This window comes from Pan paniscus, chromosome 16, assembly GCF_029289425.2.
Source record: "Pan paniscus chromosome 16, NHGRI_mPanPan1-v2.0_pri, whole genome shotgun sequence".
NCBI lineage: Eukaryota > Metazoa > Chordata > Mammalia > Primates > Hominidae > Pan > Pan paniscus.
The window spans coordinates 12,654,567-12,681,795 of NC_073265.2; the positions used below are offsets into that span (position 1 = coordinate 12,654,567).

The following is a 27,229-nucleotide window of genomic DNA, read 5'->3' on the forward strand; positions in this document are numbered from 1 at the left end:
GGAGTTGTATGGGGTTGCAGGCTTACTCACAAAGTTAAGTGGGGACACTGCTCAGGATGGAGAGAACAGCTACTACACTTGGTGGGAATGCACATTTGATGTGTGCCTTCCTGACTGGGTAGGACCTCGGGGTGGGCTTTGAGATTTGAGCCAAACCACTGTTTGGATTCCTTGTTGGGGTGCATATAGCCCTTTCACTTTGCCAAAATGCACTGCGGCAAATATCTCCATCTCTGAGTGGGCTTTGGGGATGTTTTTGAGGCTGAGTTGAACCACTGTTAGAGTCCCCAGGTAAGGCAGTTCTAGACCCTACACTGTGCTAATAATGGGCTGTGGTATGCATCTCCCTGCCTGGCTGGGTCCCTGTTGTGGGTTTTGAGACTAAGCCAAACCACTGTTTGGGCTTCTGAGTGTGGCAGGTCTAGCCCTTGTACTTTACCAAAATGTGCTGTGGTCATCTCCCCCTCTGGACAAGGCTTTGTGGTAGGATCTGGGGCTCACATGGAGGCTGATTGTCTAGGGATTCAAGCCAGGTAGAACTTCCTATTTCCCGGGGCAACCAGCTTGACTTTGTTGGTTTGTTATACTGTTCACTAATGCCCCTAATCACATACCACTGCTGGTGGTTACATAGACCTACCACCAAGATCTGCGTGTTTGTCACTATGAGCTTTGCCTTCCTGCTCTGTTTCTACCTGACCACAGGTAGTCTAGCCATGCTATTACCCCTATGCTCCTTGCAAGGTGAGACCAGAGTAGGCTTCCTGGGAAGTATCTTGAAACACAGGGAACATGAATGTCCACCTCTAGTTCTCTTTTCCTACTGTAGAAACTGTGGGCCTAGAAAAATTCTAAGTGGTGTTGTGCTGACTTGGGAGAAAGGGAGAGGTGATGTGGTCAGAGTGAAGCTATTTTTTTTATACTTCTCATGTGGCGTTTTGTTTGGTTCTTTAGTTCACACAGGTTTCTCAGGCTTAATCCGGAGTTTTGAAGTGTTCACATAGGAGTTTTTGTCTGTGTACAGTTGTTAATTGAACATTCTATGAAGGGTAGGGAAAACTGGGACCTCCTATTCTTCAGGCTTCCTGATGTCACAGACAATCTGCATTTTGAAAAGATCCATAAGTGATGGTGATTGATATGGATATTAAAGTTGAGAACTACTAGGTTAAACATCTATTTCATGTGAAACATGAAAAATAAGCTAGATTTTGAGTTGCAATTATAGGGTAATACACATTTTTCAACTTTTTCATCTTTAATCTTGTTCATAAGAGGCTGCAACTGATCCAAAAACAACTTATTCCCAGGCTATAGCAAAGGTTTTCAAACTCAAACAATGTAGAATGACAAAATGTAGAGTTCACATCTTCTCTGGCTAAGATAATGTTGACTAATGAAAATAATGGTAGATTGGAAAATCTATTTGAGTTACTATACTTTCTTGTACCTAAGATAAAATACCCATATGATGATTATTGTTAATCCTCTACAGAAACATGATGAAAAGAAGTTTTAGTCGAGCAGAGGAGATAGAAAGCAAGATCACAGGGGGTTGGGGAGTGAATATGAAATGAAGAAGTAGAGGTTGCCTATACTCTTTCATGTCACTTGGCACCCTCCAAAGTAAAAGGAATTTGATGTAATCAATTTGCCACCCATTGCTGGCTGGTTTTCTCAAAGATTGGTGCCATATTGAGGGCTTAACATTGGTTTCTCATCGAGGCTGCATCTTCAGTGGCTCAGTGATTTGTCACCAACCTTGGTAAGATAATGCCTGTATTTTTTGGCACGTGCATATTTTCCATTTATACAACTTTCTTTATATTCCCTTTTATAAGTTCTGAGGTGAATGAAATCAGAGCTGGCTGACATTTTTAGATGACTCATTCTTTTCACTTAGCTATTGAGTGCCTCCACTCTGGAGGATACTCTCTAATGGGCACAGAGTTGAGAAACAAAGATCTGCATACTTTGTGCTTATTCTCATAGGCCCATACATAGGCCTCCACCTCAAATTTCATTAAATCTGATTTTTCTGTATTTTGGGGGGGTTTGCTTAGTGAAACTTTTTTACAACAATTGTTATTCTACACATATCCTTATCTTGCATAGCAAGCTATTTCTCCCAACATTCAAAGTGGACAACTAAGTATATTGCTACCAAATCATTGGCTTACGAGGATTTCCTCCACCACTACATTCTATGGCTACCCTGGAGAGGCGTTAAGCTGCAGCATTAGTTAGTTTTTATCTTGTCTAAGTGTAGATTCAGACAATCCATTTGTGATCCAAGCCTGAGGCTCTTTCTTCCTTTATTAGCTGGTTGTGTGAAATACCATGAAGCCATAGGTATGAACTGAGGAAGAGATATTGTCACAGTGAAGGCATGTTTGTATCTTACGGAAATGCTTTTTACTGTATCTAATAGTTTTCAATTCTTTCTATCAAGTGCCAGCAAGCTCAATATGAGATAGAATTTAATATTGGTAAGATAAGATTGGTTAATGATCAACTTGAAGATAATTACAAATATGGGCACTGTGCACATTTATAACAGTTGAGATTATATTTTATTAAGAATTTCTATCATTTTTTCTCATATAATTAAGAAATATAAACAAAACTGGCATGGACAGGTGAAACTCAGTGTTAAATTTATCAGCACTTTAAAGAGATTCCACCGTTGAAGTCAGTTTGAATGAAGTTCTAAATTGTTTGTATTTTCTTCCTATATAAAAGAGTGTTTCAGGCAAGTATTTAGCTATTTAATTTACATTTCACATGTTAGGTATAATAAAACAACCACTCTTTTCCCGAGAACTCACATAAATCCTGCCTTTCAAACCCAGAAAATATTCTCAACTCAGCTTCCTTGTGACACAAAAACTAATTGCAGTTGCACCTCATTTTGTGGAGCAAATAGCTATGAAGGCTTACAAATTAAAATTCTGTAAACCACATTTCATATTGTGATTCCTTTTCATCAAGTTTTTGAGAGTTGTATTTGAAAAAATGGCATAGAACAAAACAAAAGTCAAAATTAAAGCAAGATATTAGTCAAATATTTTATAAAATGGATTTTAAGAGTTTTATTTTAGTACTGTCCAGCAGTACTCAAATAAGTCACACAGTATTAATACTAAATTAGTTATGATATCAAATCCTGTGTTTAAACTGGGTTTACAACAAAGAAAGCTATATCCTGAGTAATGCTCACATTTTTGTTTAGGTCTTTGCTGCACTATATTCCAGGTAACGAATCCGCTTTAAATTCCTAATTCTTGGTTGTGTACTCTCTGAAAAAACACTGAATATCAAACTAAGGCTATTAGTCTATTTACATAATGTAAAGACCACTTGCTACATTTTGACAAGCTGGACTTCTTAAAACTTGGCTCTTTTTCAGCCATTATCTCTTAGTGGATAATGATTGGATTATAGTGTTAATTGTGAGAGCAGTCTATGATATCTGTCACATGTGTTATCAATTGCTTTAGCTCAGTAATACAAAAAGGACGTCTGTATTCTTTTTAAAAAGTTGAGTTACATATACACGTTCTGATTAGCATAGACATAGAATTTTACATACTTATTATTCACTTCAACAGAAAATCTAATTCACTGTTGAAACATTCTTAAATAAGACCACAGTAATGCAGATTGTGGTGAGTGGTGTTTAAGATGTTAATGGCTCATTATTATAGCAGTTCTTAAATAAAACAATAAATTTGTAGACAAATATTCATGTATAATAAAGTTACATTTGATAAATGAAAATTCTCTTATTTATATTTTATTAACATCTTTTCCAGTCCTGAAGATTTTCCTCACAGAATCTTTCATCTCTTTGTTCCTGAGACTATATATTAGAGGAATACAGAGTGGTGTTATCACAGAATAGAACAAGGTAATGATTTTTCTCATTTTTACTGGGTGTGCTGATCCAGGACTAACATACATCACCATGATAGAGCCATAAAATAAGGTGACAGCTGCCAAATGAGAGGCACAAGTGGAGAAAGCTTTTCATTTGCCAGCCTCTGAAGGCATCCGTATTACAGCCAGAATCACCAGAGCATAGGAACAAAGGCCAAAGAGAAAGGTGCCAATCATGAAGATAGAATTGAATGTGGAGTAAATGTGCTGGGTGATGATGATGTCTTCAGAACAGGACAGCATCTTCAATGGGACGGGATCACAAATAAAATGGTTGATAATATTTGGGCCACAGTAGGATAGCTGTGAAATGAGAATCACCAGAGTTAGGAAGATTACAAAGACACATGACCACGCAAAGATGATAAGGCCAGTGCATACTTGTTTAGTCATGATGCATAGATAACGTAGAGGGCGGCAGATGGCAAGATACCTGTCAAAGGCCATGATGCAAAGGAAGAAGCCCTCATCATACCCCAAAGAGAAGAAGAAGTAGAACTGTGCAAAACAACTCATGAATGAGATGGACTTGCTTGTGGAGAGGAAGTTGGCCAGCAGTTTAGTTGTAGTAACATAACATATTTCCAGGAGAGAGAAATTTCCCAAGAGGGTGTACATGGGAGTGTGAAGGTGCTGGTCCTACCACACAGCACAGACAATGGCTGCATTTCCCATCAGGGTGAGAGTATAGGCTACTGAGAAGAGACCGAAGTAGAGGAGCTACATTTCTGGGCTTGAGGGAAAGCCCATGAGGATAAGGCAGCTAACAAAATTGATAGTTTCCCTGCTGGACACATTCATTAGTCTGGAAGACATGGAGATGGCAGAGGTAACTGAAACATGAAAGGGAGCGTGCTGTTTCTTCTTGGAAACAACCAAAATTCTTTACCATGTATATTATAAAGTAGTAAACAATTAGACTTTTGTTTAAACAACAAAACTGTGACTTTCATGACTCAATTCCTACACATTTATTTTAATAAATCACAACAATAGAAAGAAGGGAAAATATGAATTTTGGAGAGTTTTTTTTCTCGCTAAGAACACTAGACTTGAAACCAGGAATGCAAATTTTGTGATTCCAATAAATTACCTATATACAATGAGTCTACCCTTTCTTCTGTTTACCTGCATTATTGATACTGTATTTATCTGGGCGTGTAGTTCTTTCAGCAGTACTATGAATACCTGATTCATTATTATTAGTGATATAAAAATAAAATACAAAACCAAGATATTTAAAAATACTCTTTCTCAATATAGTGCCATGCCAGGGCAGAAATTAATATTTACTTTCAATTTCAGCTACTCCAGGTTACTTGTAGTGTTTTAAAGTGGTAATAAGAAAGAACTCTGTCATTAGAGAATATATGGTCTTTTATGCTGTTTCATGTATCTGTACCAATGTTTAGCATAAAAAATACATTCTTTAATTTTTAGGCAGCTGGATACGCTATATGCTGTGAGGAAGTGTGCCGTACTTTGGCTCTTAAATTGCTCTGACTAAATATTTTTATATGCTTCCAGGTGAATGTATGAACTTCATATGCCCATTATGACATTGACCTTAGGGAGAAAAGCTGGTCTGCGTGACTGTGGCGAAGTTCAATGTGCTTGTTTTTTGTTAACCATGGTCAAGTCAGCTGCAGGAAAATAAGAAAGGCAGGTAAAGTTTATATTACAGAAGTTTCCATGTTTTTTATCCATTGCTTTCTTCCACATGTTCCTTTTCTTCCTTTGACCTTTGGTGTTATTTTGCATCTCACTGTGGTTGTTCTCTGAGGCCTTTCCTATCTAGGCAAATCCGAAACATGAAACTTTTCCCCTGATTACTCTCCGGTTAACTTCTAGCCCAAATAACAACAAAAACAAGAAAAAGTCATATGAGCTGAAGATTTTTGTTTCTTAAATAATAACTAATTTGTATAATACCAAGTCTTATGAATGTAATGGAACTGAAAATCAGTATTTGGGCTTAAGAAAGAAAATATTGCTGGAAAGAGAAATATGCCATATTTCTTCTGCTCACCAAATAACAAAAATTACCAAAATATACCCTTCTCCAGCAATTCATCAGTTAATATACATCTTCACTTGAAATACTATTCTTTTTGTATATATGGCTATTCATATTTTAAAGGGATATGAACCATAATTGAAAAATATTTTCCAGAGTTCAGGGAAACAAGAAAAACTTATATTTTTCAGCTTCATTCTTTGCCAGCATTTCATTCTGAGATACATTTTTAGTTTTCTCAAAGACAAGAAGAAAACATTTTCTATGATTTTTGCAAAAAAACTGGGTGACTCACATGTTATATACTTCCCACTCGCTCTTTGAGTGAATGCTGAGAAGGTCAGGGACAGGAGACAAAATATTATTCCCCAGAGCCAAAGACATGTGAAGAACTTCCAAGAAATTGCATGATCCTGTTTGTTATCTCTCATGGGTTGCAAAAAGTAAACCCTAAAAGATTTTCCCCACCTTCAAAGCATATATTAATGGTCAAAATGCAAGCTCAAGTGAGTGTATTATATATATCTATTTACTTGCACCATAGCCTTTTGGGACTTGGAGCTCTGTCTCTCTTGGGATATTTTGATAGTGTTTGTTTAAAAGAGGATAACATTTTGAATTTTCACAATCAAAAGCCAGTTCTTACTATCCCCTAAAGAATAGTTAAAATGTAGAAGCAGATCTTATCTTTTCTTTTTTCTTTCGTGTTCATGTATTGTCAAAACTTCCTGAGGAATAATTAAGTAGTAAAAGGGATTGTCAATTTAGCTACAGTGGTAAGCTTTACCATAATACTCTCTAGCTCTATTTTGAAGAAAAATCATTCTCTGGTCATCAAATATTTGTACCTGCAGAGTTATTAGAGATATTTGAGTAGAGATATTTGAGTTGAATTTTATGTAGAGCACAAGAAATTTGATTGGCATTTGGTTATTCCACAGATATTTACTGAATGCCTACTGGATACTTAAACATATACTATATATATTTTTAATTTTTTGAGGAACCTCCATATTGTTTTTCATAATGTCTGTACAAATTTACATTACCACCAACAGTGTAAAAACGTTCCCTTTTCTCTGCATTCTCACTATTACCATCTTTTGTCTGATCATGAACATTCTGACTGGGCTGAGGTGCTATCTCATTGTGGTTTTGATTTGCATTTACCTGATGATCAGTGATGCTGAGGATTTTTTCATATGCTTTTTGGTCATTTGCACGTCATATTTTAAAAAATATCTAGTCAGGTTTTTTGCCCACTTTTAAATTGAATTATTTGATGGTAGTGTTGCTTTTTGCTGTTGAGTTGCTTGAGTTCCTTATATATTTTGAATGTTAACCCCTTATCAGACGTATAATTTGCAAAAATTTTCTCCTATTCTGTAGGTCATTTTTTGGTTCTGTTGTTTCTTTTGAGTGGAAGCTTTTTATTTTGATGTAACCTCATTTGTCTATTTTTGTTTTTCTTGCCTTAGCTTTTGCCTACATCAATGTTGTGTAGTTTTTCTCTTATGTTTTCCCTTCTAGTAGTTTTACAGCTTTAGGTCTCATGTTTCAGTGTTTAAACTATTTTTAGTTGATTTTTTGTATATGGTATGACATAAGGGTATAAGTTCGTTCTTCTGCATATAGATACCCGGTTTTCCCAATACCATTTATTGAAAAGACTGTCCTTACCCCATTGTGTGTTCTTGGCAGCTTCCTCAAAATATTAGGTGACTGTGTATCACCTGTGGATTTATTTCTGGGCTCTGCATTCTATTCCATTGGTTTATGCATCTGATTTTATGCCAGTATCATGCTGTTTTGGTTACTATAGCTTTACAGTATACTTTGAGGTCAGGTAGTATGATGCCTCCAACTTTGTTCTTTTGGGTCAAGACTGCTTTGGCTATTCCAGGTCTTTTGTAGGTTCCATACGTATTTTAGGATTGTTGTTTCTATTTCTGTGAAGGATGTCATTGTTATTTTGATAAATCCATAGATTGTTTTGGGTAGTGTGAACATTTTAACAATATTAATTATTTGAATCCATGAATGCAGGATTATCTTTCCATTTATTTCTGTCTTCAAATTTTTTTCATAAGTGTTTTATGGCTTCATTATAGGTATCTTTCACATCCTTGGTAAAATTAATTCCTAAGAATTATATTTTTTTATTTTGGAGCTATTGTAAATAAGATTGTTATCTTGAATTCTTTTCAGACAGTTGATTATTACCACATAAAAGTGCTGCTGATTTTTGTATGCTGATTTTGTATTCTGCAACGTTACTGAATTCACTTATCACTTCTAAGAGTTGTCTTGATAACGTTTTTATGTTTTTCTCTGTATAAGATCATGTCATGTGCAATGAGAAGCAATTTGACTTCTTCTTTTCCAATTTGAATGCCTTTTATTTCTTTCTCTTGCTGATTCTCTGGCCAAAACTTCCAGTACTATATTAAATAGGTGTTGTGAAAGTGAGAATCCTTGTCGTTTTTCAGTTCTTAGAAGAAGGATTTTCTGTTTTTCCTACGTCAGTATGATTTTCACTGTGAGTTTATGATATATGGCCTTTATTATGTTGAGGTATGCTCCTTGTATGCCTAAATTTGTTTAATTTTTATCATGAAGCAATGATAAATTTTATCAGATGCTTTTTTTGCATCTATTGAAATGATCATATACTTTTTGTCTTTTATTCTACCAGTGTAATGTATCAAATTTTTGATTCATTTATACTGAATAACCCTTGAATTCCTGGAATAAAACCCACTTGGGTGTGGTGAACTGTCTTTTTAATGTGTTGTTGGATTCAGTTTGCTAGTATTTTGTTGAGAATTTTTGCATCTAAGATCATGTTATTGCCTTGTAATTTATTTTCTTTCTTTCTTTTCTTTCTTTCTTTTTTTCTTTCCTTCCTTCCTTCCTTTCTTTCTTTTTACTTACTTTCTCTCTCTTTTCCTTCCCTTCTCTTCTTTTCTTTCTTTTTCTTTCTTTCTTTTTTTCTTTCTCTCTCTCTCTCTCTCTCTTCTTTCTTTCTGACAGAGTTTCGCTCTTGTTGCTCAAGCTGGAGTGCAATGGTGCCATCTCAGCTCATTGCAACCTCCACCTCCTGGGTTCAAGTGATTCTTCTGCCTCAGCCTCCCGAGTAGCTGGGATTATAGGTGCCCACCACCATGCCCAGCTATTTTTTTTTTTTTGTATTTTTAGTAGAGACGGGGTTTCATCATGTTGGCCAGGCTGGTTTTGAACTCCTGACCTCAGTTGATCCACCTGCCTTGGCCTCCCAAAGTGCTGGGATTACAGGTGTGAGCCACCGTGCCTGGCCTTTTCTTTTTTTTAATTTACTGTAAACTTTGGTATGTATGTGGTAGGTGCATATATTTATTGAGTACATGAGACACTTAGATACAGGCATGCAATGCATAATAATCACATAATGGTAAATGGGGTATCCATTCCCCTCAAGCATTTTTATCCTTTGGGTTACAAACAATTCAATTACACTCTTTTAGTTACTTTAAAATGTACAATTAAATTATAATACACAATAGTCATCCTCTTGTACTATTAAATACTAGATGTTATTCATTCTTTCTAACTACTTTTTGTGCCCATTAACCATCCCTACCTGCCCTCCCATCCCCTTAACCACCATCTTTCTCAGTTTCTGATAACTTTCCTTCTACTCTATATCTCCATGAGTTCAATTGTTTTAATTTTTAGCTCCCACAAATAAATGACAACATACAAAGTAGGATTTATCCCAGGGATGCAAGAATGGTTCAATATGTGCAAATCAATCAATATGATAAACAATAAACAGTATGAAGGAGAATAACCATATGATCATTTCAACTGATGCTGAAAAATTTGATAAAGTTCAACATCCATTCATCATAAAAATTCTAAAAAACTGGGTATAGAAGGAACAAACTGCAACATAATAAAAGCCATATATGACAGACCCACAGATAGAATTTTGCTGAATGGAAAGAAACTGAAATCCTTTAATATCTGGAGCACAACAAGAATGCCACCTTTTACCACTTCATTGACTATAGTACTAGAAGTCCTAGCTAAAGCAGTCAGACAAGAGAAAGAAATAAAAGGCATCCAAATTGGAAAGGAAGAAGTCGAATTATCCTTGTTTGCAGATGATGTAATCTTGTATTAGGAAAGACCTAAAAACTCCACCAAAACACTATTAGAACTGAAACAAATTTAGTAAAGTTGCAGGATACAAAATCAACATATAAAAGTCAGTAGCATCTCCATATGTCAACAGTGAACTGTCTGAAAACCAAATCAAGAAAGTAATCCCATTTACAATAGCTACAAATAAAATTAAATACCTAGGAATTAACCAAAAAAGTGAAAATCACTACAGTGAAAACTATAAAACGTTGACGAAAGAAACTAAAGAAGACACAAAGAAATGGAAAGATATTCCATGTTCATGAGCTGAAACAGTCATTGTTAAAATGTTATACTACCAAAAGCAATCTACAGATTCAATCTCTATCAAAATACCAATGCCATTCTTCACAGAAATAGAAAAAACAATCCTAAAATTGATATAACCAAATGACCCAGAATACCCAGAGCTATCCTGAACAAATAAACCAAAACTGGATAAATCACATTACCTGACTTTAAACTACACTGTAAAGCTGTGGTAACCAAAACAACATGATACTGGCATAAAAAACAGACCCATAAAAAACAGGTCAATGGAACAGAATAGAGAACCCAGAAGCAAATCCGTACATCAACAGTGAGCTCATTTTCTACAAAAGTGCCAAGAACATACATTGGGGAAAGAACAGTATCTTCAATAAATGGTGCTGGGAAAACTGGATATCCATATGCAGAAGAATGAAACAAGACCCCTATCTCTTGGCATATACAAAAATCAAATTAAAATGTATTAAAGGCTTAAATCTAAGACCTCAAAAAAATTAAACTACTAAAAGGAAACATTGGGGGAAACTCTCTTAGATATTGGTCTGGGCAAAGATTTCTTGAGCAACACTCCATGAACACAGGTCACCAAAGCAAAAACGGACAAGTGGGATCACATCCAGTTAAAAAGCTGCTGCACATCCAAGGAAAAACAGTCAACAATGTGAAGATCCAACTCACAGAATGGGAGAAAATATTTGCAAACTGCCCATCTGACAAGGGATTAATAACCAGGGAACAACTCTATAGGAAAAAACCCTAATAATCTAATTTAAAAATGGGCAAAGGATCGGAATAGAGATTTCTCAAAAGACAATACAAATAGCAAACAGATATATAAAAAGGTGCTCAAACACCATTGATCATCAGAGAAATGTACCTCAAAGCTACAATGAGATATCATCTCACCCCATTTAAAATGGCTTTTATCCAAACATAGGGAATAACAAATGCTGGTGAGGAAGAGGAGAAAAGGGAACTCTCATACTCTGTCAGTGGGAATGTGAATTAGTACAACCACTATGGAAAACAGTTTGGAGATTCCCCCAAAAACTAAATGTAGAGCTACTTTACGATCTTGCAACCTCATTGCTAGATGTAGACCCGAAAGAGAAAATAGCAGTATAGCAAAGAGTTATCTGCATTCTCATGTTTGTTTTAGCTTTGTTCACAATAGCGAAGATTTGGAAACGACCTAAGTTTCCATCAATAGATGAATGAATAATGAAAATGTGGCACATACATATACAATAGAGTACTATTCAGCCATAAAAAGAATGAGATCATTTGCAACAACATGGACGGAAGTGGGGATTATTGTGTTAAGTGAAATAAGCCAGGCACAGATAGACAAACTTCCCATATTCTCACTTACTTGTGGGAACTGAAAATTAAAACGATCAAATCATGCAGATAAAGAGTAGAATGATGGTTACCAAAAACTGAGAAGGATGGTGGAGGTGTGGGATGGGGAAAAATGGGGATAGTTATGGGTACAAAAAATATAAAGAATAAATAATATTTAGTATTTGATAGCACAACAGGGTGAATATAGTCAATAATGATTTAATTGTCATTTAAAAATAACCAAAAGAATATAATTGGATTGTTTGTAACAAAAAGGATAAATGCTTAAGGGAATGAATACCCCATTTACCATGATGCGATTATTATGTATTATATGCCAGTACCCAAATATCTCATACTCTATAAATATATACATCTACTCTGTACCCACAGAAATAAAAAATAACAAAACAAAACAAAAAACATTGTTTAGCAAGCCCAGCTAAGGGTCATCTGACTCTCTAGCAAATGTGATTTTGTTTAACTCACTATATATGAATTATGGAATCTCAGACATTGTATAATTACATATAGCTAGATGTTATAGAAAACGGCTAAATTGTATCTTTTTAGTGTGGTAGAAAAGATAATCCCAAAGATTAAGGTCTTATTGCCCCTTTTTAGAGTTGTATGAAAGAATATGAATATTTTTGTTATGTTGATATTTTTAACTTTTAAGTTCAGAGGTACACATGCAGGTTTGTTATATAGGTAAATCTGTGTCATGGGACATTAACTGGATTACATCAAATTTAACAATTTTATTTTAGTGTTCATTTTTTTGCTGTGATTATGTAAAATCACACTTTTCATATTCTTTTTGGAACGGACTTTGTTATCCTGCTATCCCTCATTAATTAGTTAAATACAGTTTTTGATGTGTTCATTATGTATTTGAGAATTATGTTTTATGATATTTCAAAATTAGACTTTGACAGTCTATAAAAAATTAAATTACTAATGACAACAGCTGTGTTTTCTGGATACGATCCATGAATAAATGCCAGTAGGTAAGCTGCTTGAGGTTTCAAGAAATCAGGTGTTGTATCAAGACACTCTATATTACCTTAAAGGATAAATATCAAGCTATCCCTGGAATTATCTCAGAGATAAATACCTTAGCTTGGTATTTATCCTTCAGCTTCTGCTACTTCAAGGAGCATGATTGAGATAAAAACCAGTGAGGAGACTCTTCAGATACAGACTGAGGCATTGAAAATGGATGGCATATACAAACAAATCAATGACAAATTACAAATTAATCAATCCAAAGTAAGTAAAATAAGTGGGTTCTGTTATGCAACAGGTCTAATTGCTTCAGAGCCTGCAGGTCCCAAGGTCAACTTCCTAGCAAGAACTAAATTTAACACAACTCAAACAGCAGCAGCCTAGGGAATCCCAGGGCTCATTAAGCTAAGTAGTGTTGTAAGAACCATAGCAACCTCAGATACAGATAGAGTCCTAGGGATAGGAGATATTTCCAGTTCATACAGCCAGCCGTCAATTAGGGCTTGGCTTATAAGGAAGCAATTAAGACATGTGCTGGGCAGCTGTGATGGTCATCTGAGGATTGTCCATTTTTCTGGTCTGAGGCTGAAGAGAGGGTTGGTAGGATGAATGGCAGGATAACATCTTCCTTCCTTGAAACCACATAGCTTCTGACAAGCAAAGATGTAGGTTTCTCAGATATATTTACTCAAAGCTCCCCTCCCCTTCCTGCTCCTCTGTCTGACTCTGATGCTATTTTTATGTTTACTGTTGTCCTCACTCTTTTTCTCTATATATTCTGGCATTGATCATTTTTAAATTTAAGAGATCATTTGAGTTTTGTTGTTTTAAATTTACACTTAGAAACATTCACAGAACAGTGAAATTCCTATAGCATCAAGGAATTCTAGGGCTAGTGGCATCTTAGAAGATAGTTGCAATATTTGGATACGATAGGACCAAATTTACATAACTGAAGGCACAGCTTTCATGGCAATATTGTCTTAAGACTACCTAATTCTGTTATAGTCCCTTCTAGATTCTGTTTTCCATTTCTTTAATTATTAAAGTTTCTTTTTACTAAAATCTTCTTTACATTCCACAGGTACAATATAGAATGCAGTGTTTCAAACAAGGTCAAAGAAGTTTAGAACAGAAAGATTGTTTCTTTCTCAAGAGAGAATACCACTATAGGTACCATCTTCAACTAATGGTGTCCACTTCTTGGTTTTCAGGAGAAATTTAAAAATGCATCAAATGCATCTAAAAGGAATTCATATGGAATTGAAACTTCAGCTAGCCAATCATTTTCTATTGTTGAGATAGTCAAATTTCCTCCTCTAATAATGCATTTAGCTCCACACAGACCAAAATAAATACAAGACAAACATAATAGCAAATTATGGTATACTGTTATGCTTAAAACACACACATGCACAAGTACCAGGAGAAAAATTTTACTCCTTTTCTTCATATTTTCCTCATAAACATCTCTGGTTCCTTGTTTAGAAAGACAAGAGACCAGCTGCTCAGCTGTACACAAGTAGCCTTTGATTATTTAAGGTGCTTTAGTTTGTCCTCTTCTCTCTAAGCAGGACCCTTCCATAAAGACTTTCATTTTGCATTAAGCATTCTCAATTTTTTTGGCTCATTTTGTGTACTTAAAAATGTTTTTATTGACTTTTTCACATTCTTAGGTTATTTTTAGGATATGAAACATGAAATGCTTGATAGGGTCTGATCTTACTGCTAATGGGATAATGGAGCTGGTATTTTCGAATGCGGCTTTCCAAGCCCTGCAGGGCTTTGGCAAGGGAAATTATATTGTGACTGGGGTTAGTTTTCGGGTGTAGACATTCCTTCATGTTGTTGGGTGTATTGTTCTTTTTATTCTTCACAGAACAGTGACAGGCTTAATTTCTTACTGTGATGAGACTTCAGAAGCTGGGAGATGACTCTACCAAATGTGGAAATGTTATTTAACCTAAAAGGGAGCTTTCTATATTGTTTAGTATTATGTTTTATATTGTCTGAAGATTGCAAATTTACTGTCATTAAAAAAAAATCCAAGAATAACCAGAATCCAGCCCTTACCTTGATTAAAACTCAAATAACTAACATACAGGGCTGCCTATTTTTAACTTCTGTAATTGTAAAGATTTTTATATCATTATTAATCAAAATCTTATCACAGTAATCACCTAGGAACTGTCCAGAATATTTATAGTGCTGAAATTTCCTAATATTAAATCTTACTTTAAACAAGTAGGCCATAAAATCAGGCTTATAAATGGTTTGTAGTAATTTGGGTTATAACATATTTTACATATTCTTCTCATTTAATCTATCCTTCTGATTTATTTTAATATTGTCTGTTTTAATGTAATCTTTTCTTTCTCAACATATGTTTGGTGGGAATAACAAGTGTACCATACACCCTTGGTATATTATGCCCTTCACATTAGGAAATAATCACATTGTTTCTCAGCCATATTCTGAGACTAAATTACAACAGTGTGTAGGATTATGTGTTCCCATTGTTTTCTGGCTTCTAGAAACCTTTTTTAATTAAAAAAATAACTTTGGTTTCTCTCAGACTTTTCCAGTTTTCCCAAGATTATTTTAAAAATTAATGCATAATTTTAATGAGACTTGACCCCTGTTAATTATACATTTTAGATAACTGAAAAGAACATCAAAATGATGTTTTCTTATGGCAATTTACAATCCTTGGTGCATCCAAAAAAGATTAGAGAATTTCCAATATAGCAGAGCTTAAGTAGGGCTGTACACATAACAGCAAATCGTTCCCTAACTTGTATTTCTTGCTTTGGTTTATTTTCCAATTGACTCTAGAAAGTGAGGGTGATTCCTTCTATCAGTTATGAGATTATAGATTTAGATGCACCTGTGCACTTGGCTATATAGGCAGATGAAGACGATGGTCACAATCATGGTGTGACAGAGGCGTCCAAATGTGACTTGAGCCCCAAATCTCTCACTGGCTTATCTTGGAATAATACCCTAGAGAAAGTTTTCTTGTCATTAGAGGTTTTCATTTTTAGAATTTAAGTACTTTTCTGCATTGTCTATGTAAATACCTGATATCTAGTATGAAGGATTTTATTGGATAACATTCTCTGAATGACTTGATAGAACCAAGTGCAACATGGATTACAAAGCTTGGGACACAAAATAAAATCTTGTCTTATTTCATATTTTGTCTATAGCTGGTTCTAGATAAAAAAAATTCTAGACAGGGAGGCATCTACTAATTTTTAACTACTGCAATGGAAGAAATGTATCAACATTCTCTGATTTTCTGTTTGTAATCCAAGGTACTGTCACCAAACATTGGGGATGAATATGAGTGTAGAGCAGGGGAAAATGGATCTAACAATATCTTAGCAAATCTTTTATTTTCTTATGTATCTATGGTTGTTGAAAAGTCCAGAAGCAACACAACTCTGGTTTCTCTTATTACTTTGTCCTGTGAAAGGGTCATGGTGTATCTATATACAACACTTTAAAACATCGAATCAACTGTTAAAGGGAACATAGGTCAATTTTATTTTATTTTTTCTTGTGAATAGCACTACCAAGAACATACCCATGTCTGTGTCATTTTGAAAGAAGGGTTTATGATTTAGTTTCCTCTGTCTAGATACCCAGTTATGCGATTGCTCAGTTGGATGGTAGTTGTTAAGTTTTTTGAGGAACCTCCAAACCGCTTCTCATAGTGTGAGAACTAGTTTTTATTCTCTCCAAGAGTGTAGCAGTGTTTGCTTTCTTCTGCTGCCTTGCCAGCATGTAAATGTTGGACTTTGGACAAATGGCCATTCTGACCGACGGGAGATGGTATCTCAGTGTGTGTGTGAGTTGCATTTCTCTGATGATGAGTGATGTTGAGGGTTTTTTTGTCTATTGGTCACTTGTACATCTTATTTTTACAAGAACGTCTTCATGTCTTTTACCCATTGTTTGATTGGGTTATTTGTTTTTCTGCCTTTTGATTTTTTTAAGGTCATGTTAGAGTCTGGCTATTAGGTCTTGGTCAGAAGCATAGTTTGGGAACATTTTCTCCCATCCTGTAGGCTATGTTTTTACTGTGCTGGTGATTTATTTTGCTGTCTGGCAGTGTTTTAGTTTCTTAGGCCCAACTTGTCCATTTTGGTTTTTCTTGCCGTTGCTCTTAGGGACTAAGTTATTTAAATTCTTTACCAAAGCCCGTGTTGAGAAAGGTATTTCCTAGTTTTTCTTGTTGGACTTGTATAGTTTGCGGTCTTCTGCTGAAATCTTTCATTCACCTTGAGTTAGTTTTTGCATCTTGTGAGAGGTAAGGCTGTAGTGTTGTTCATCTGCAAGTGGCTAGACACTATCCCAGTGCCATTCATTGCACAGTGAGCCCTTTCCACATCTGAATTTTGGTGTTTCAAAGGTCAGATGGTTGCGGGTATGTGGGGTTGCTTCTGGGTTTCCTATTCTGTCTAGGTGGAGGTGGGTCTGTAGCTTTTCTGTGAAATTTGAAATTGGAGAGTGTGGTCCATCTGACATCGTCTGGATCTCCCAGCCTGGCTTTGGAGTTTCAGAGCATTTTGTGGTCCCATGGGAATTTTAGCATTCATTGTTTCTTCACATTGCTTTCAAAAAACAAAATCGACCCCATCCTAAAGGTGTACAGGTAGGGGGTAGAGTGGAATATTTGCATCCATGCATGCATCACATAGTGATGAAATCAGGGTATATAGTGTCGTTTTTTGCCTTGTAGAGTGTTCCTGTCTTTGAGTTGAGGAGAGCCAAAACCCTTCTTTCTGGCTGTCTTGAAAACTATCCTCTGGTAAAGTTTTCTCTAGTCACCCCGCTGAGGAATAGAACAGCAGGTTTCATTTCTCTTATGCAATGTGTCACTTTGTACCTGTTTCCTGTCCCCACCCATGCCCAGCCTTCTGTTCCAACCCTGGCAAGCACTATGGTGCTTTGTAGGTCTATGTGAGATTAAAGGGTCTTAGATTCCCCATGACTGAGGTAATGTGAGGTTTGTCTTTCTCTGCCTAGTGTGTTTCATTTACCATAGTGTCCTCCAGGTTCCACAGTGTTGCCGCAGATGACGTGATTTCAGTACCTGTGTATGGCTGAAAAGTGTTTGTTTGTGAATGGATATTGCGGTTTCTGGATCTCATCCTCTGCGGGTGGACAGGTAGGTTGATTCCTTATCTTGGCTATTGCGACTGGTTCCAGAGTCAGCAGGCAGATGTGTCTTCTCTGTACTGATGACATGATTCCAGTGCACACCCTGCGGTAGCGTGGCTCAGTGAAATGGTCCTATTTTTAGTTTTCAGAGGAACCTCCAGGTGGCCTCTGTAGTGTGCGTACTAATTTACCTTGTCAACAGTTGTGGATAAGAGAGCTCCCCTCTCTGGAAATTCACAGCAGCATTTGTGGTTTCCCTTCTTTTAAGATATATGAAGTTCTTTGTAATACTGTTTCCTTTGAGAGGGACACGATTATCTGAGTCTTGTTCTGATTTTCATTTTTCTTATGATTAGTGATACTAACTAGGTGTTAACAAGTACATTTGTTTTCAGTGTTGTGTGTTCTTTGCAGAAAAGACTCTTTGGTTTGTTTGCCCAATTTTGGTTTGCTAATTACCTTCTCTTTTCTGCTGTTTTCTGCTAGTTAGTAGTGTTAGTTACTTACACCTTTTCCAAAAGTCTCCTTAGCTGTGTTTTCCCCGATATCTTTCTTATCATCCTTTGGATGTTTGTTTCTTTTCATTCATTGTTTTCATTCTTTCTTGCCCCCAAGCCATATAGTCTGATGAGTCTGATGCGTATTCAGGGGTGTGCAGTGTTGTGGTTTTCCACTACGTTGGTTACTGATGAAATAAAGGAAATTCACTAGCGTACGAATCTGTTGTGAGTTTTGCTTGTTTGTTGTTTGTATTCTTTTATTTCCCCCATATTTTTTCATTTTCCTTTTTGCAAACTGTAAGCATAGATCCAGGTTGACCCAGGTATCTGCACACCATATACTTTCTTCTCAGAGAGTGATAGTTTCAAGTTTTGGGTATAGGTCTTTCATTCATGTTGAATAGATGGTTGTGAATTTCACACAATAAGGACCCTATGTTGTTATTTTGCCTAGGGATATCCAGTTCTCAGAACGCTGTATTGGACAGAGTCTCCGTTCCTGTGGTGACTTTTGCGGTTCTTTCTAAACATGTGCTTACGCTATATCAATTTGAATTTACTCCTGGGCATCCTCATTGTGTCCGTTGGCCTGTGTTTCTCTGCTAATGCCTATCACAAATCATCTGGGTAACTAAAGTTTTGGGAAGTAGTTTAAAGTGGAAGAGTGTAATGGTCCACTGACTTTATGTGTGTAGGAATCTGGGTAACTAAAGCTTTGGGAAGTAGTTTAAAGTGGAAGAGTGTAATGGTCCACTGACTTTATGTGTGTAGGAATCTGGGTAACTAAAGCTTTGGGAAGTAGTTTAAAGTGGAAGAGTGTGATGGTCCACTGACTTTGTATGTGTAGGAATCTGGGTAACTAAAGCTTTGGGAAGTAGTTTAAAGTGGAAGAGTGTGATGGTCCACTGACTTTGTATGTGTAGGAATCTGGGTAACTAAAGCTTTGGGAAGTAGTTTAAAGTGGAAGAGTGTGATGGCTCCACTGACTTTGTGTGTGTAGGAATCTGGGTAACTAAAGCTTTGGGAAGTAGTTTAAAGTGGAAGAGTGTGATGGTCCACTGACTTTGTGTGTGTAGGAATCTGGGTAACTAAAGCTTTGGGAAGTAGTTTAAAGTGGAAGAGTGTGATGGTCCACTGACTTTGTATGTGTAGGAATCTGGGTAACTAAAGCTTTGGGAAGTAGTTTAAAGTGGAAGAGTGTGATGGCGCTCCACCAACTTTATGTGTGTAGGAACTGCTTTGGGAGTGCGGGGCACTTCATTGTCCCACAGGACTTTCAGAAATGTGATGTGATCCTATTTGAAAACAAAAATTTCATATGGTCTATGCTTTTACTTTAAGGGTGCAAGGGACCGTTTGACATATGGATCAGTGCTGTTGTGATCAGATTACAGGAACTCGTGTCTCTGTTTCAGGCTACAGTGAGGATTTCTTGGTGGAGAGAATACCCCGATCACCCCTTCATGCTATATCGAATATCATGCTAGGATATTGTTAAGCCTAGTCACCCTGCTAAGCCGTAGAACACCAGAATTCTTGCCATTCATCTGAGCGTCACTTTGTAGCTGTTTCCAAGCCTCCCCTCAGCCTCTGGTACGCACTATTGACGTTGCTCCTCTATGAGATTCACTTCATTAGATTCCACGTGCGTGAGATTGTGCTGTGTTTGTGTTTGTCCTCCTGTGCCTGGCTCATTTCCTTTAACTTAATGTCCTTCAGGTTTCTCCACCTTGCTGGAAGTGACCTGATGTCCAGAAGTTTGATGGCTGAGGAGTATACCATTGCGCTTGCGTCCTTCATTTCCTGCATTTCTTCCTCCATGGATGGACAGGTAGATTACCTCTATACCCTGGTTATTGTCCAGAGTACTTCATCAAACATGGGAAGGCAAATATCTCCTTAAGTTTCAAGTTTCCTTGGCTTTGCCGGTATACCCAATGTTGGGATGGCTAGAGGAACTGGTAGTTGTATTGTTGTTTCAGAAACCTCCTGCTGTCTCTCCCAGTGGATATACAAATTTGCATTCCTACCAATAGTGTGTGAGAGTTTCTCTGTCTGCAAATCTACACTGCCCTTATCTTCAAAAAGTTTTATTGCTGTTCCTGGTCATACTCGTTCTCTGGGGAGTTTGGCAGTATCTGAGTGTGGTTGGGATTTACATTTAGGGGATGATTACTGATGTGGAGAAACTTCTGTTACCTGCAAGTCTGTTTCAGGTCTTTTCAGAAATGCCTATGCCAGTCCTTTGGGCATTTTTAGCGTATGTATTGGTTTTTATGATTTTTTCCACTTAGGACCATTAGTTTCTTGAATATGTTAGATAAGAAGCCCTTCCAGATCCACAGTTTTCCATAATTTTCTCCCAGTCTGTGGGATGTCTTCTGTTGGGTTCACTGTTTTCTCTCCAGTGTTGAAGCTGTGTGAAGCTCTGAAGTTGTCCTTAGTCTCACGTGGTCACATTAGCTTTTGTTAGCGGTGATTTCTGTGTCCCTTTGAGAAGTAAAGCGAGATGGCAAAGCCATTGTATGGTCTACGGGTAGTTGATTCCTATGTGTTTTCTGTTTGTAGCTTAGGTTCACAGGTTCAAGTTTCCCCACAGTAGACACACACCCTATGCGTTTTCCTTGGAGGTTTTGGTTTCACAGTAGCTCTTTGGTGTTCAGTGGATTTTGTGTCATTTTTTGTGTCTTGTGTAAGAGAAGGGTTTATTTCAGTCCTTTGCACATGAACCCCCCAGTTTGTTCAACCATTGTACCTTTGGTGTGCTTTTGGGGGAAAAGCAAGAATCCCATGGGTTCAGTGTTTATAATTGTGGGTTGATTATTTGGCTCCTTTGTTGTGTCCATTTGGTTATCTTTCTGTGTTCATGCCACTAATGGATGGATTGGGCCACTGTAGGCTTTTTCTTTTGTTTTGTGTGTTTTCTTGTATTTTCTTCCTTTTTTTCCATTTCCATTTCCAAAGCTGGGTTTTCTAAAATGATAGCTACTTTTATTGTGATGGAGGGGTGTACGCCTGCAGGTTCATTTCACTACATGGCTATACAGCAGACTTTTGATGCTTGAGGTCTCAACTTACCCGTCACCCAGGCAGTGAACACAGCACCAGTTGGATCATTCTTCCTCCAAGCCTTCTTGTCTCCCTCCTTTTTCTGTCTGGTAGTACCCAGCGTCTGTTGATTTCATCTTTATGTTCGTGTGTGTTCAGTGTTGAGTTTCTGCCTGTAAGTGAAAACCTGTGGTGTTTGGTCTTCTGTTCTTGCCTGAGTTCGCTTAGCAGAGTGGCCTGCAGTTGTATCTATGTTGCTGCTGAGGGCATGATTTTGTTTCTGTGTTTGATTTTCCTTGGTGGCTTCTTAGTATTCTGTGGTGTATAGGTATCACATTTAAAAACATCTGATTTTCTGTTGGTGGGCATCTAGGTCAGGTCCACATCTTTATTCCTGTGAGTAGCACTCCCATGAACATGCAAATGTGTGTGTCTTTTTGATAGACACATGTATTTTTCCCCGGGGTAGATACACAGGGTTGGATTGCTGGGTAGAAGGGTAGCTCTGCTTTCTTTCCCTCTTTGTTGTTGAGAAATCTTGAAACTGCTCTCCGCAGTGTGAGACCTAGTTTGCATTACCCCAAGAGTGTAGCCGTTTTCGCTTTTATGTACTGCTACACAAATATGTTTTGTGTTTGGACAAATGGCCATTCTGACTGGTGTGTCATGGCACTGGTACCTCATCTCTGATGATTAGTGATGTTGAGCATTTTCTCGTGTCTGTTGGTCTTTTTTAGGTCTTGTTTTGACTAGTGTGTTTGTGTCATTTGCCCATTTTTTACTTGTGTTATTTTTCTGCTTCTTGATTTAGGTAAGGTCCTCTAGATTCTGGCTGTTAGAACTTGGTCAGATGCTTGGTTTGGGAACATTTTCTCCCATCATGTAGGCTATGCGTTTACTGTTGGCAATTGCTTTGCTGTGCAGCAGGTCCGTAGTTTTTTCTTGGGCCAGACTTGTACTTTTTGTTTTTTCTTGCATTTGTTTTGGGTACTAAATTGTCTTAAGTGGTTTGCAAAAGCCTATGTTGAGAAAGGTGTTTAATAGGTTGTCTGTTAGGACTTTTATATTTGAAGTCTTCTATTTCAATCTTTGGTTCATCTTGAGTTAATTTTCCATATGATGACAAGCAGGGCTGCAGTGTTAATTGTCCTGCACATGGCTAGTCATGTATCCCAGCGCCATTCATTGCATAGTGAGCCTTTTCTTTATTTCTTATTTCTGTGGTTTTGTCAAAGGTCAGATGGTTGTTGTTCTGCCAGGCTACTTCTGCATTTTCTAACTTGTCTAGGTGAAAGCTAGGTCATTTTTTTTCTGTTACGATCTATTCTGGTTTCTTGGGTTCAAGAACAGATAAATAAATTTTAGAAACTGAAGAACCCACTTACATTCTCAAGGTTAGAAACCATCACCATCATCCTATTCTGTGATGCTATGGACTTTGAGTTACATCTTTGCCCTTTTCCCTCAAGTCTCTCCTCTGGATTTATTTTGTGAAATTAGATTCTGAATCACATTTTGTTGCATAAACTGTGCTTGAGCAAAAAAAAATTTTTTTTTTTTCTAAAAACATCCTTAGTATACACGGGGTGAAGAACAACAAACGTGTCTTCTCTTTCCACTAGTCACACCATTACACTCCTTTCCAGCCTCTTTGCTGCTGCATATGGCCATTCAAATGAGCCCTGGCTAAGTACATGTCGATAGAAGTCAATGTTTGCTTCTTGCAAGCCTGGCCCGTGATTCTATGTTCTGATTTAGAACATTCTGATTTAGAACATAAAAAGGAAGTGAGACTTGCTGAATGAGACAGAGAAAGCACTCTTGAACACTTCCTCTGACAAGCTCCAAGGCACACTAGTTGTCTTGCAGTGCTTTGGACAGCTACTCGTTTGTTGGACAATAATTTCCCAACATGGGGACAACCCAGAGCATTTTCCACGTTCATATTCTGCTTCAGTTGCTCATGGTTTTGATCAAAGCTAGACAGTGACTAATCCAGGAGACTCAGACCCCAGGCCAGCGTGGAGTCCTGTGGTTGAAGACAGGCTGGACCATCAGAGGAAGAAAACAGCCATTTTTTCTGGATTTTCACTTTCTCTGTTTTCAGGAAACCTGAAGCCGGTTATGTTATTCAGGCATGACTGAAAAGAGATTATTTTGAGTTGTTTTGGTGGCACCAAGAAATGTGCCAATGTGACAGCCAAAAAAGCAGAAAGACCAAGGCATTGAGAGTGGGAGAGCCACTGATGATGCTGGGTTTGGTAGGCTTTTCGAGATCTCCCAGCCCCAAAACAGCCAAGCAACTTTGTCCTGGGTTGTGAGTGGGCTCAGCCCCTGTGTACACCCATGCTTGGATTCTGGCATACATGGCACCCACAGGAGGCAACGCCCCCTCCAGGAGACCGGTTGGCAGGACCCTGTCTCCACATGTGAAGACAGCAGGCAGAACCCACACGTCCTCTACTTCTCCCAGTGCCAGTCACCCGTGGGGGTTCACGATGAGACCCACAGGTCCAACCTGCAGGCAGAGTTGCCACCCCAGCCTGAGTCAAAGTGGACCTTTTTCTGCCAGAGAGGTCTGCTTTCCCATTGGCCAAAATGGCCTCAAATGACAGGGACAGAACAAGGCACAAGTGCCCATTAGAGTGTCTGAGCCCACCTGGTGTCTGCTCCCACACATCTCCTGGGAGGTCCCAGCAGGCACCCAGGCCTGGGCCACAGCTTACCCCACATTCAGAAGTGGATAGCACAGCTGCCCTGTGCAGGCCTCAGGGAGGAAAGGGAGAAAGAGAGATGACAAAAGCAAGACAGAAGAAATGCAGCAAAAGCACACACACACACACACACAGACACACATCTGGGGCAGGCCATCCTGTCACCATGACGAGCAGTGCAGGCAGCCGAGAGCCGGGCAGGAGGCGGTGCCGCTGTCCCCTGAGTTAGGGTCTGGATCCAGGGAAGAACATAGAGTCCATAGAGTCAAGGGCCACTGACCTCAGGACCTGCAGTTTGCAGGGAGGGGATGCTGTGAGAAGAACTGTTCCACGTCACAGCTAAATATGTCTGACTTCAAGAAAATATTTCAAACCAAAGTACATTTATGGAAGATTCTCGATGATATAAAAAAGCACAGTTTAGAAAATGTGAAAGCAATCACTGGACAGATTCATATATTTTCATCTAAATTTAGTTACAGAGTTTTTCTAAAACTGGGATCAGGCCAGGTATGGTGGCTCAGGCCTGTAATCCTAGCACTTTGGGTGCCTGAGGCAGGAGGATCACTTGAGGCTGGGAGTGGGAGACCAGCCTGGGCAACATGGTGAGACCCCTTATCTCTACCAAAAATACAGAACTTGGCCAGTCATGGAAGCACACCCCTGTAGTCCCAGCTACTCAGAAGGCTGAGGTGGGAGGATTGCTTGAGCCTGGGAGGTTGAGGCTGCAGTTAGACAAGATTGCACCACTGCATTCCAGCCTGGGTGACAGCCCGTCTCAAAAAATAATAACAATAATTCCTGATTTTAATAACGATTCTGGAGTTGTGTAGGTTCTCACTCACGTGGGAGCTAAAGAAACTTGATCCCATGGACAAAGAGAATACAATGGCAGTACCAGAGGCCGGGAAGACTGGGTATGTGGAAGGGAGAATGAAGAGAAGTTGGCTATTGGGTACAAACCTACATTTAGAAGAAATAGGCTGTAATGTTTGACAGCAGGCTGTGGTGGCTAAGTAATATTATTATGTGTAAATATTCAAAGTAACCAGAATACACATTTTATGCATGTAACAAGTATTTGTATGTACCCTACAAAGAGGTAAAATATTATGTGTCTGTAAGATGGAGAGGTTATGCCCAAGCCTCCAGAGAGGGGCTCCTTGGATCCACACAGCACATCTTGCCCACCTGCATCCATTGCTGCACTATGCTCGTCATATCTGGGCCTTCATGTTCTGGTCCCCAAGGCAGGTGATGCTGACTCAGGTGGCCACACTGTGGACCTGGGTGTTGGTGGCCCAGAGGGTGGGTGCTAGAGGCTTCCTGCCCTTCTTGTTCCACTGGGACCAGATGGAGCCAGGCAGTGACAGGCTACCACCTTCTTGACCAGATCCTGGAACACAGGAGTGTCACCTGGCCCCTCGTCATCCCAACTTAGCACCCAAAGTACCTTCGGGCCTGGACCATGGCTGGGCCGGAACTCAGGATGGTTAGGATGCAGCTCAAGCCTTGTGGCATCTCTGGGTTCTCTGTCCACTGAGGGTGCCCTGGGACACAAAGCTGGTGGGAAGAGGTTGGCATTTCCCCAGCCTATCCTTACTCATGCCAAGCACCCCAGACTGTCCTTCCTGGTGCATTGCCCTGGTCACATTCCCCAGGGCAGCTCAGGGCTTTGTTTAGGGATTTCCCATAGTCAGGTGCCTGATAAGTGTTGAGACGTGCAAGGCCACGTGGGCAGATGGGTAGGTACTCTTTGGTGAGCACCCCCAGCAGGGCAGTCCCCCACCCAGGTGTCTACCTGCTTCTGCTTGTGTTTGACTGTTACAGCACCTCATGCCAGGGCCACCAGCTCCCATCCCTCCTGTCAGGAAGGACACAGACAGCAAGTGTCTGGGGGTAAGGCATTTGCCAGGTGATACAGGTGGCGAGTGCCGGAGCTGGGATTTGAACCCAGATCATGGCACTCTGTATGGGGCAATGGAAGGTTTGAGGATGGCCATGTAGGAAGGAAGGGCAACGTGGCCCCACTGAGCCCAGCTGCTCCCTGTGAGCCTGGAGGAAATTGCTCAGCCCCCTAGCTGGGGAGAGAGTCCAGGAGGCCAGGCTTCCTCTTGCTTCCTGGCTCAGGGGATCATAGAGGAACAAGGAAATTTAGTGTGTGTGTCTTCTTTTTGTTTCATTCAAAATTTAATTTAGTATCAAGCAAGAGGAGCTTTAGCTTAACCTTGCATATCACGCAATATTTCAGTTACAAAATAGTACCTTTTTTTTTTTTTGCACTTGTGATTGGCTTTTCCTCTACTTCTTTTGGTAAGAGCAGGTTGGTGTCCAGGCTCAGAATCCATTTTTCCTCCCACACCAAAGCACCTGTGGTTTGGGTGAAGCAGACTGGAGCCTGGCTGCATAAAGCTTCACAGCAGGAGAGTCCTTGCAGGAGCGTTGAGGTGCCACTGCCCTGGTCCAGCTCAGAGGCCAGCACCAGGGAGGCTCAGTGTCCTGTTCTCAGGATCTGCACATGGGGTTGCCTTTCTGCATCTCCCCATCAGTGGTAGGTGCTCCTCCAAGCCCCCTCTTGCTGGCCTGGACACAGCGGCCTGCACCTTGACCCTATTGCATGCCAGTGGAGCAGAGCCCCCCAGGCCAGAAGCCCCACAGATGTTGGCCCTGGCTTGGACAGGCAGGGGGCACTGGGGCAGGAGCTGGCTGCGATCCTGTGGCCCCAAATGCCCCCTCGCTGATGGCCTCGTGTTCTGGGTGTGGAGCAAAAAGGAGCAGGTATCGAAGGCACCTCAGGCAGGTGCTGGGCTCGGTGGGCGTCTTGTGCTCCATGATTTTTTTTCAAATTTTATTATTATTATACTTTAAGTTTTAGGGTACATGTGCACAACATGCAGGTTTGTTACATATGTATACATGTGCCATGTTGGTGTGCTGCACCTATTAACTCGTCATTTAGCATTAGGTATATCTCCTAATGCTATCCCTCTCCCCTCCCCCCACCCCACAACAGTCCCTGGTGTGTGATGTTCCCC

General features: G+C 39.0%; 2 pseudogenes; one reads left to right on the forward strand and one right to left on the reverse strand.

Annotated features, from left to right (window-relative positions):
- The window catches only part of LOC112439084 (POTE ankyrin domain family member E-like), a 115,743-nt pseudogene that overhangs the window by 39,013 nt on the left and 49,501 nt on the right, over window positions 1–27,229 (forward strand).
- On the reverse strand, window positions 3,894–4,557 carry LOC134729163 (olfactory receptor 11G2-like; annotated as a pseudogene).